Source organism: Brassica napus, chromosome A9, assembly GCF_020379485.1.
Source record: "Brassica napus cultivar Da-Ae chromosome A9, Da-Ae, whole genome shotgun sequence".
NCBI lineage: Eukaryota > Viridiplantae > Streptophyta > Magnoliopsida > Brassicales > Brassicaceae > Brassica > Brassica napus.
The window spans coordinates 20,240,496-20,252,617 of record NC_063442.1 but is presented as its reverse complement, the minus strand read 5'-3'; the positions used below and the strand labels follow the sequence as shown (position 1 = coordinate 20,252,617).

The 12,122-nt window shown below is 38.1% G+C and overlaps 1 non-coding gene across 1 annotated transcript; it reads right to left on the bottom strand.

Annotated features, from left to right (window-relative positions):
• Nucleotides 1-8,443: 8,443 nt before the first annotated feature.
• On the bottom strand, nucleotides 8,444-8,549 carry LOC125578773. The gene has a single exon (XR_007316856.1). It is a non-coding gene; the product is annotated as a small nucleolar RNA R71 (small nucleolar RNA).
• Nucleotides 8,550-12,122: the final 3,573 nt, after the last annotated feature.

The window sequence follows — 12,122 nt, the reverse complement described above, 5'->3', positions numbered from 1 at the left end:
TAATTGGGTGGAATTAATGTTAAAACAAAACACATGGGTAAAATTGGCAAATTTGAAAAAGTATAAGGTAGTATTAATAATTAATTATAAAGTGGTGGTAGAATATACGTAGAATACTCTATTTTGAAGAAATATATGAAGCAAACCATTTTTTAGAGAGCATGTTGCTTATTTTTAGAAAAAATGAAGTTAACCATTATAGATGCTCTTAATCTTCAAAAAATGAAGAACTAAACATTTTTAATCTGCTGCCGTGACCCGGCTTTTGCCTTGCTATGAATAACTGGGTAAATTTAGGTATAACATTAGGTACTAACCCCAACATTAGGATCCATAAATCATAGCCTTAGCTGTATAAAATTAAGAATTAGTTTGTAAATTAAAAAGTTAATGTTAAAAAAATGAAGAACTGGACATTTTAAATCCGTTGTCGTAACCTGGCTTTTGCCTTGCTATGTATAACTGGGTAAATTTAGGAATAACAATACATACTAACCCCAACATTAGGATCTATAAATCATAGCCTTAGTGCTTCATTTTCCACTTTTTACTTCATTTTTTACTTCATTGGTACTTCATTTTTTTCTTCATTTCTTCAAATTTTGTAGAATTGAACAGTATTTCTTCAAATTTGACTATTATGTTTTGTAGACTATTATACCCAAACACGCAGAGGAGGAATTAGGGCTTTCGATATGACACCTCCTTTAATTGGTGGACGTTACAATGATTAATATGTATGACACCTCCTTCAATTGGTGAACGTTACAATGATGAAAAAATAAAGATTTAATCCAGTGTTGAATCTTTTCAACACCTCCAAATCCAATGTAGAAATTAAAGGCTATTATATGTTAATATTATTACACATATCATAAATAATTTAACAAAAATGTAGAAATGAAAAGTTGTTATATGATAATATTATTACACATACCATAAATAAATAAACAAACTATTTAGGTTCCTTTTCAAAACAAACAATTTATGTTTTTAAATCATCTGCCATTATAATGTATAACTATATAAATAAAGTTATATAACAAATATAAAGAATTTAACGATTATTGTATTGATTAAGAAATAAATTCAAAAAATTTAATTTTGAAACAATTTAATTTTTAATAAACCGACCTAAGTTCACAATAAAGTTATCTATTATTAAAGAATTCAATGTCATTCTAATTAAGAACACACAAAACAACAAGTAATTTTGCGGTTTCCGTATGACGTGGGACCCATTGTGATTAATAGCAAATAAAAAGGGATCAATAAAAATACATTATAATTATTCATGGCTATTATTTCTTTTTGATAAAATGACTATTAATTCCTTCATAAACTACACATAATAGCGAATATTTCCTTAGAAAATCGTATTTTACTAGAGAGGAGTGTAGAACAACTAGCTCAACAACTCCTCAAACATAGACACCTTTTATTACATGAAACAACAAGCTAAACAACCTCCTCTCATGGCAGAAAAGAAATATTTAAACTCAAATTCTCCTCTCGGTACGTGTACTTGTGATGTTTTTATAATTAGGGTTTATCATTTTCAAAGTTTCAGATTCCTATGCTTTTCTAATTCTCTCAACCACTGTTCTTGATTCTATTACTCTTCTATGAGCCCGAGTTCAAGAAACAAAATCTCGAAGAGCTCCAAACTGACGATTGCAACATTGCACACAAACCTCGTACCAGTGCCAAGATTGATGATAAAGTCAAAACAGATCTTAAACTAGTCGAACCATTCATCAAATTCTTCAACACCTTAAAGAAGTGATTTTCTATCTAAATGCCTATCTATATGTTTCTTGAGAAGTCTTGGCCACTGATGATGTCTTGGTCGAACCATTGTCTTAGGTTTTACCATGTCGGCTGCAGGCTTCGTCCATCAGATGATATGATGGCAAACAATTATCTGAAAAACAAAGTTCTAGGACAACCAATGAAAGCGCTCATCATACCTGAAGAGTGTGACCACATCATCTCAATATCTCCTCGTGATTTGCCAGGTCAGATAATATTGAATCATGCATGTTGTGGTTTTGTTTCTTGATCTAACTTTGTCTTCTATTCCAGGCTATCCAAGAGAAACATAATGGCATTGCTATTGCAGGAGACCTAGTGGCCCAAAATCTAGAAATCTCTTGACACGAGTCGGTGAAGATATTACTGTGTTTGATCCACAGGGAAACGATGTTGGTGTCAAACGTATTTATGCTCTCATTGAGCATGACGAAGAATCTGATGACATTTCTTTGCCTGACGAAATAGAATCTCCAAGAGAAGAATAGTTCATTGAAGAGATTAGTCTACCACCGTCTGTTGCTGATACTGACTTGGTTTTCTGCCAAGAATGGTTCATTGAAGAGATTAGTCTATCACCGTCTGTTGTTGATATTGACTTGGTTTCTGCCATGTTATTCTCAACAAGATTGAGAAAGAAGAGGTGATATGATCTTGTTTCTAGATTGCTACTTCTATAATATTTGGTGTTATGGTTGTCGATGTTAAACCTAAACGACCTCGTTCTGTTATGGTTTGGTGATGTTTAATTTTGGATCTACCATGTTTAAATAATATTGGATCTACCATGTTTAAATAATTTTGGATCTACCATGTTCTACTAACAACAAATCCATAAAACAAACAAAAGGCACACTGCCATCAAAGCTTTCCAATTCCTGATTTCTATCTTGCTGCTTGCTACATCTTTCTTCAAATCTTCAATCAAAGTCTTTAACTCATCAACCTCGGTTTTGGTCTTAGTAATCTCCCTGTCAAGGATTTTGATTTTTGGAATAGCATTACATACAACATCGTCAATCCACTTAAAAAATGCCCCTAATTCATGACCCAATTAGATATCTTTCTGTCTAAATAACAAAAACAAGTTAGGAGGAAGCTTACCTCCTTTTTGCTTATACAATGGTAGAAAGGTCTTTCTGGATTCTCTTGTGTCTTCGATAGTAAAGGTACAACACGTAATCAACAGACACATTTCGTTGGGAACCCACGAACTCCTCCTCTATATTGTACTTCCGAAGATGAACTCATCATTAAATCAAGACAAAACTTTGAAGTGATTTTCTGTTTTTCGATGTTGAGAGAAATAGGAATAAATGTTGGAGAATTGGGGGAATTATGGTTGACAAAACGAGGTCATTTGGATTCCAGCGATTATAAACAGAAATTAACCCTGTCTAATTTATCTGTTAACCGAAGTGACGACGTCTTAAAATTGGTTCAGTCAAATTAATTTGATACTTTAAGGTAATTGGTGCTATAATAGGTCCATGGGAAAATTTATGATTTTCCCAACCAAATTTGAAATTTATTCGTTTTAAAAAGTTGTACTGCATGTCATATATTGTAAATTATTAAAAATTTAAATTCTTATAATATTAGTGTTCTCGAAAACAAACATTCTCGGTATATGTTCTCCACTGTAGTAAACTGGTTGTGGCCTTGCCATGCCTTCTCGGTATTATGTGGTTTTTTCTGACAATATATGTTACAATTCCCTTCGTTTTCACATTTTCATATAAAAGCACCAACAATATATAACTCCAACCAAGTGAACTAAACTATATCAAATACATTTTTTACTCCTACTTCTACTTCTTGTCAAATCAACTTTCAAAGCGGTGTAAATCGTAGCATTGGCTGTCTAAATAAAACTATCACCTCAATTATAGGGTTTTATAATTTTTATTCCTAAAATATTCCTAAAATTCTTAAACTAAAATCAAACATTTAAATTCTTATAATACTTATTCTATGAAAACTTTGATCTCATATTTTATAGCTAAATATCAAAGAAATTGAAACCAATTAAAGTTAAGGAATAGTTTGTATGATTTCTTCATATGGATGAAAAAACACTATCTATTAACTCATTTTTGAAGGAAAACATTTAAAAAAAAAGCATTACATAATATGATTTGCGAAAACACAAGATTCTCTTTATTAAAAAGGTCGGAATTACATAATAAGATATGCAAGAAACATAAACTTTAAGTAGATTGCATCCGGGTTACCGTGACGATAACACTCTACATAAAAAATAACACTCTACATAAAACATTGCAGGCATCCGAGCCAACAATGGGAAAGGGAAGTTTACTAGGTTAAAGGCGGCATAGACTGACGTTCGTTCCGAAACCTCCTTAAGTTGCTTCCAGGTTAATTTGACAGCGGCAAGATCTGAGATGGATCCTGCAGCCACTAGTTGGAGAACTTTCTCTTGCAGTTCATCTGGTAGGGAAAGCAACCTCCAATCGACCATGAAGAAAGTTTAGTAACATAGAAAATTCTGTCGGGTCAAAGATAATTAATATTTAAGAGATAGATATTGATGAAGATATATGAAGAGCCAAAACATGTTTAAATATAGATGAAGATTATTGGGAAAATTATCACTGAAATCCCCAACTTTCAAATTTGTTTGAAAAAAGCATGAACTTTCCCTTTGACCATTAAATAGTGTTCTCGAAAATGGATATTATTGATAGTTGTTTTCCACTGCCTTATACTGGCTGTGGCCTTGCCGTGCTTTCTCACTTTTATGTGGCTTTTTCTTTACTAGATTAGTTACAACTACCTTCGTTTTCACATTTTCATATAAAAGTATCAACATCTTATAAGACAATGGATACTTGTTTCAAGTGTTTATTAATTCTAAGATTTGTAAATGTTTAAATAAAATAGCAATAGTAACAAGCGAAGTAAATAGTAAATGTAACTTGGTTGGAAATGATATTAGATGCATGGCCACTATTCAGGTGTTGGAGATTATAATATCTATAGATGCCTATTTGTTGCATGCATGATATGTTAGAGCTCAACCGCTTAACTTAGTGATCAGCTGTCGCATGTTTCACTGGTTAACAAGCTAGATCTCGTGTCTCAACGGTTAGTATGTCGACAACGAAAGAGTGTCGATCGATGGTCCTATTGGGACGTCGACCGATACACCTTTTCCTTGGTCGACCAATAGTCAGTTGAGGACATCGATCGACAGGTTCTAGCCAGGCCTATGCGCGAGTATGATATGCCCTATTAAGATACTAAATTGGTGGTTAGCCCTCTCTAGCAGTCCTAATATGATAGATAGATGTCATGATGGGATAACAAGGGTGCTTGAGTATGTAATCCTATGATCATGTTCTAGTTAGCAAGGCTAAAACAAGCAATGAATACAAATCTATCATGAATATCACAACAAGGCAGATCTATAGTTTGGGGCTAATCCCACAAACATATCTGAACCCTGGATCTAATAAATGAACAACTCAGACATAGCAAAGCAATTCATGACAATGAAGAAATGGAAATTCATAGTATAGATGAAAATAATGAAAACAAGGAGTTCCAATCACAAGTGATCTTCTCTCCAAAATTCGAGGGTGAAGTTCATTAACTTTTAGGAATACCTTCAAAAATAATTTTTAGTTATTTTTGAAATACATGGAAGATTCAAAGAAAACCCCTCCAAAAGTAAACTCTTTTTATTTGTAAAATATTGAATCAAAAACAGTAACACAATTGTTAAACTACATATACATGATGTGCTAGTGAGTATTAGTATTTATACGTGAGTGAACGCATCTGTTAATTAGTGTTATGTACGTGAGTGAATTAGTAGTAAATGTATTTTAGTGTATAATAGTTACCTCCATGCTGATTTTACTGTGTTTAGGGTATATGGTATAGTTTTAGGGTTTGGGATTAAATGAAAGAATACTGATATACCTTGGATTTGACCCGTTTTCATCCATGGTATATAGGTGTTTTACTATATATATATCTATGTTTTCTAATCTTCTAGGTATGTTTTCAGGTTCAGGTGTATTTCGGAGTAAAGCTATGACTTTGGCGCATTTTGGAGCTTAAAGGACATTTCATCCGAGCTGACCATGTAGAGGTCGACGAGAGGCAGACCAATCGATCGATGCACATCCAGTGCTCTCGATCGACACCATGAGATGCCTCGACAAATAAACTCTTTTTATTTGTAAAATATTGAATCAAAAACAGTAACACAATTGTTAAACTACATATACATGATGTGCTAGTGAGTATTAGTATTTATACGTGAGTGAACGCATCTGTTAATTAGTGTTATGTACGTGAGTGAATTAGTAGTAAATGTATTTTAGTGTATAATAATTACCTCCATGCTGATTTTACTGTGTTTAGGGTATATGGTATAGTTTTAGGGTTTGGGATTGAATGAAGGAATACTGATATACCTTGGATTTGACCCGTTTTCATCCATGGTATATAGGTGTTTACTATATATATATCTATGTTTTCTAATCTTCTAGGTATGTTTTCAGGTTCAGGTGCATTTCGGAGTAAAGCTACGACTTTGGAGCATTTTGGAGCTTAAAGGACATTTCATCCGAGCTGACCATGTAGAGGTCGACGAGAGGCAGACCAATCGATCGATGCACATCCAGTGCTCTCGATCAACACCATGAGATGCCTCGACAAATGAAGATTAATATCGATTGATGTACAAAAGTACCATCGATCGATGTCGAGACATTGGACAAGCGACATTTTGGATCCAGCGGACTTGAAGCCCAAGTCCAAGCCATATTACGAAAATGCCCTGACGAATTTTTAACTTAGTAGATTATATACTGCCTAAGTGTTTTGACGGCAGAGAGAGCTTTTTGGTTACAGTTTTACTTTGAGAGGGAGAGAGAGAGAGAGAGAGAGAGAGTTTAGGAGAGAAGATCACTTGTGATTGAAACTCCTTGTTTTCATTTCTTTTCATCTATACTATGAATTTCCATTTCTTCATTGTCATGAATTGCTTTGCTATGTCTGAGTAGTTCATTTATTAGATCCAGGGTTCAGATAGGTTTGTGGGATTAGCCCCAAACTATAGATCTGCCTTGTTGTGATATTCATGATAGATTTGTATTCATTGCTTGTTTTAACCTTGCTAACTAGAACATGATCATAGGATTGCATACTCAAGCACCCTTGTTATCCCATCCTGACATCTATCTATCATATTAGGACTACTAGAGAGGGCTAACCGCCAATTTAGTATCTTAATAGGGCATATCATACTCGCGCATAGGCCTGGCTAGAACCCGTCGATCGATGTCCTCAACTGACTATCGGTCGACGTCCCAATAGGACCATCGATCGACACTCTTTCGTTGTCGACATACTAACCGTTGAGACACGAGATCTAGCTTGTTAACCAGTGAAACATGTGACAGCTGATCACTGAGTTAAGCGGTTGAGCTCTAACATATCATGCATACAACAAATAGGCATTTATAGATATTATAATCTCCTACACCTGAATAGTGGCCCTGCATCTAATATCATTTCCAACCAAGTTACATTTACTATTTACTTCGCTTGTTACTATTGCTATTTTATTTAAACATTTACAACTCTTAGAATTAATAAACACTAGATTTAATTGTTCCCTAGCTCCTTGTGGATTCGATCCCTAAGTACTACATCTGAACCTCTTTTGATGAGAGTAACACCCCTTAGGTTAATTTGAGTGGTATAAAATTTGGCGCCGTTGCCGGGGAGCTTTGATCGCCATTAGATTTAGTTTTATTGATTCTTATTCTCTTCTCTACCCCCTTTCTAACATAATCTTTTTCTTGTCTTTTCAGGTGCATGCCCAGCGGTACCAGAAGCAACAAGGAGAAAAACTTGCTGTTCTCAGACGATCCTGCTCATTTGGAACGCACCATCCGTAGAGGTCACCGTTCCACATCGCTCGACGCAACAACTTCATCGTCGATCGATACGCACAACCAACCGTCGACCGACACCAGACCTTCATCGTCGATCGATCCTAATCGTTCGACAACGATCGATATTACACCGCATACGTCGATCGATACCGTGTCGTCAAAAATGGTAAACGTTGTTATTCTAACACATGACGAGAACGGAAACCTGTATGACCAGGACGGTCATCTGCGTAATGCAACAGGTCAGAAAATAGACGCTCAGGCGACTGTAATCCCTGATGCTGATGCTACATGAGCTGCTCAACCTGTAGACGAGGACGCTCGATCGAAACCACTGGCTGACTACAATCGCCCAGATGAATACTATTCCAACAGATCAGCTATTCGACTTTCGGAGATCCAGAAGCAGAATTTCGAGCTGAAGCCTCAATACTACACTCTCGTGTCGCAGATACCCTACTATGGGTTACCGCACTAGCATCCTATGGACCATCTAGAACGGTTCGAGGATTTAATCGCTGCTATTCGGATGGAAGGAGTCCCCGAAGATTACCTGCTGTGCAAGCTCTTCAGATACACGCTGAATGGAGAAGGGATGCACTGGCTTAGGCAGCAACCCACATGATCCTTAACATCCTGGGCCGACATCAAGAATGCTTTCTTACGAAACTTCTTTGATGAGGCGCGCGCTGAAGAACTTCGGAGCAAAATTTCCACATTCTCGCAGGAGGCTGGAGAGTCCTTCAAAGATGCGTGGATTAGATTTATGTTCTTCCAGCGAGACTGTCCACACCACGGATTTAACGAAGTGCAGCTGGTAAGCACTTTCATCCGAGGTCTCACCTTACAGTATCAAATGGCTCTTGATACGGCGAGTGAAGGAAACTTCACTACTCGGAATCCGTTGGAAGCTGTGAGACTAATCGAAAACCTTGCTAACAGCAGCAGCACCAAAAACACTGACTCTGAACGGAAGAAGTCTGTAGCCTCTATCGGGAAGGAACAGATGGACGAAGTAAGAGCTAAGTTAGATGTGGTGCACGAGCTTCTTAGGAAGCAAGTCTGTTCAGCTGAAGGAGAAGTAGCATATACAGAAGGAGAAGAAAATGTGAACTACATCGGAGGTACCAGATTCCAGAAATTTGGAAACCAGGGCGGAAACATAAACTTCTTTGGAAATGGTCAAAAAAGTAACCAGAGTTCACAATTTCAAAAACCCTTCAACAACAGCAAAAGCTACTCGAACTCCTACTACCAGAATGCACCACCCCAGACTCAGGAAAGCAAGATCGAAGAGATGCTTGATCGAGTACTGTTGGGACAACAACAAATCACCGTGGATTTCAATGGTATAATAGATTCCGCCTACAACAATCTGAACACCAAAATCGAGACCTTAGGGACTCAGGTGAGAAAACTTGAAACGCAAGTAATTCAGACTGGCGAGACTATAAAGAGGCAAGCAGCTTTCGCTAGAGAGGCAGGAGCTGATAAAGGAAAACACCACGTAAATGCCATCATAGATGATGATTTCTGGCAAGTGGTGAAAAATGAAAAGCTTGAGGAAGGAGACTTCGAAATCGAAAGCTCCATGAGTCTCGGCGGATCCCAATGGTGTCGACCGATGTCGATGAACTCGCATCGATTGACAGACCATGACGAAGATTGATGGATGGATTACTCCAGTCATCGAGCGACGTCGTCCGCTAAATCGACTGAATGCAATGCAGTTCGAATTCTGACTCATGAAGAATTCGCAGCTAAGCATCCTCACCTACCCTCCCCTTTCTATGATAAAATCGATCCATCGGTTAAGCCAGCCATCGATCGACAGAGTGAGTCCGACGTCGATCGTCACAACACACCTCCCATTGATCGACAGGCACCTCTGACATACCGAGTGCGGTTACCCTCAATCGATAATGACTATATCATTGCACTCAGACCACCACCTAAACCATTAGCTAGCCCACCCAAACCAATACCCAACCCTTTAAATAGTTCACCAGAACCAGTTCAAGAAGATCAGGAAACTGAAGGGAGAAGGTTAAAGAAAAGAAAGGAGAAAATTCCTAAGAACCTTTAGAGGGAAGCTAGCGAAAAGGAGATGGATGGTTTCACTAAAAGAATCTTCAGAATCCCAATCGAAAAAGCTTTTGATGAAGCTTACTTCACACACCGGTTGTGGATGTTCTTCAGAGAAACAAAGGTAACTGGGGAGGACATTAGGAGAATGTTTCATCAAGTCAGAGAGAAGATGAAACACATGATCACATTGACGAAGAAGAGTGATCCTGGGAAGTTTGCGATACCATGCGTAGTCAAGGGTGTTGAATTACCCCATTCAATGTGTTACACAGGAGCATCAGTTAGTATCTTCCCTAGGATCATGACAGACCAGCTTTGTTTGACCATCGAACCTTCAACAGAATTCTTCACCTTCGTGGATCTTTCAGAAAAATGATCAGGAGGTATCAGAAGAGATCTGGAGGTACAGATTGGTAATGCCTTTGTCCCGGTAGATTTTCATGTCCTAGACATAGAGCTTAACTTGAACTCTTCACTTCTGGTTGGAAGATCTTTCCTAGCTACAGTAGGAGCTGTATGCGACATGAACAAAAACAAATTGTGTCTGACGCTGATAGACCCCAACATCCACTACGACCCCATCTGACTTACGAGAAAGGTTATTAATTCTGTGGATTACGGGAAAGAACTTGCCTTTATTGGCGCATGCCATTGTGGAGCAGAGTACGAATCGGAGTACGAAACAGAGTACTCAGAATAGATCGACACCCCCACATTTCCATCGATCGATTCCAATGAGTCAACGGTGACCGATGACCGCAACAACACGTCGCTCGACGTTGATCAGCCGGTTGACCATTTCGCTTCACCTAATCATTGTTACCCACACTTTGCCTTCCAACCTCCAAGCAAGAGAGGACGTGATGATTATTCCATAGGCAGTTGGGCAGACAGTGGTTTCCATGAAAGTTTTGCAGTTGACACTGTAATTACTTCACCTAACGAGGAACATACAGAGGAATACGATGAGGAATATTGGAAGGAACGTGTAATAGAAATGTCATTGCAGGATGAAAGATTTGAAACACATAAGTTCACCAACACGTTTCCAACATCGTTCGACGAAGTGCACTCCACATCGGTCGATACCCACCGTCGTCCAGCAAAACAACCGCTCACATCAATCGACACCCATACAAGAACATCGATCGATATTCGTGCCGCAGCGAAAATTCAGGAGCAAGAGAATATTCCCTCTCCAACTAGGTTTACAGATACCTATATAAAACGTTTTGCACCCCTACAACCACCTCCACACACCAGAGCAGACACACAAGCAGAAAAGATGGACACTCTTCCATCTACATCAACAGGAAAATCCATGAAGAGCAATCATCTCAAGAACACAAGTTCTGCAAAAATTACTCTGCCATCGATCGATGCATCTGCATCAACATCGATCGATACTACTCTTAACCCTAATCATTCTATTTCTAAATTGAATGATAATGCAAACATTGATTACGGTTTTCTAACACCTGATGAATTTGGTATTTTCAGGGACCCAGATGGCAACGCCCGTGCAATAGATGGAAGGATCTTACAAGTGTCCAGAGAGGACATAGCAGATATCCTTCAAGTGGCCAATGGACCTGAAAACCTATTCTCACAGCAACGTGGCACTCCAGACGTCATTCAAACCGATTAAAATAACCACGTAGGAGTCGCCAAAACAGAAATCAATCCAGATCTATCACGCCAACCAAAAGGCCAAGCATCGATCGACGGGACAACTCAGACATCGATCGACAGGGTAACACCAACGTCGATCGATAAGGATGACCCGACGTTAATCGACAGACGTTATGAATTTGGAAACCGCGCTTTTGACATGTACGGAGCCAGAAATTTCACTTGGGAACGAAGGGACGAGTATGGAGTCTACAGAGATGAGTGTGGACACGCACGAGGCGTAGCTGGTGAGATGATACCTGTCACAAAGGATGACATCAGGAAATTACTGGAAAGAGCATCTCTTTTTGAAGAGAGCCACATCTGTCTTCCAGAACATGCTACTTCCTTCACACTCACAAGACTGGCACCAGAACTCTACACCAAAGATGAAATCAACGAGATGGTGACTGGTATTTGTGGAGCTCAGGAAAAATTGGGAGAGGAGCTCAAATCATTGGTAGAAGATACACATCAACCTTTAGATAGAGGCTACAATGAGCTTTTTCAGAAGTATGGTAGAAATGAGGACATAAATTGAGAGTTTACGTCAGCAACTTGAGAAGGAAGCCACGACCTCAGCATTGATCGACGCACCACATGCACCATCGATCA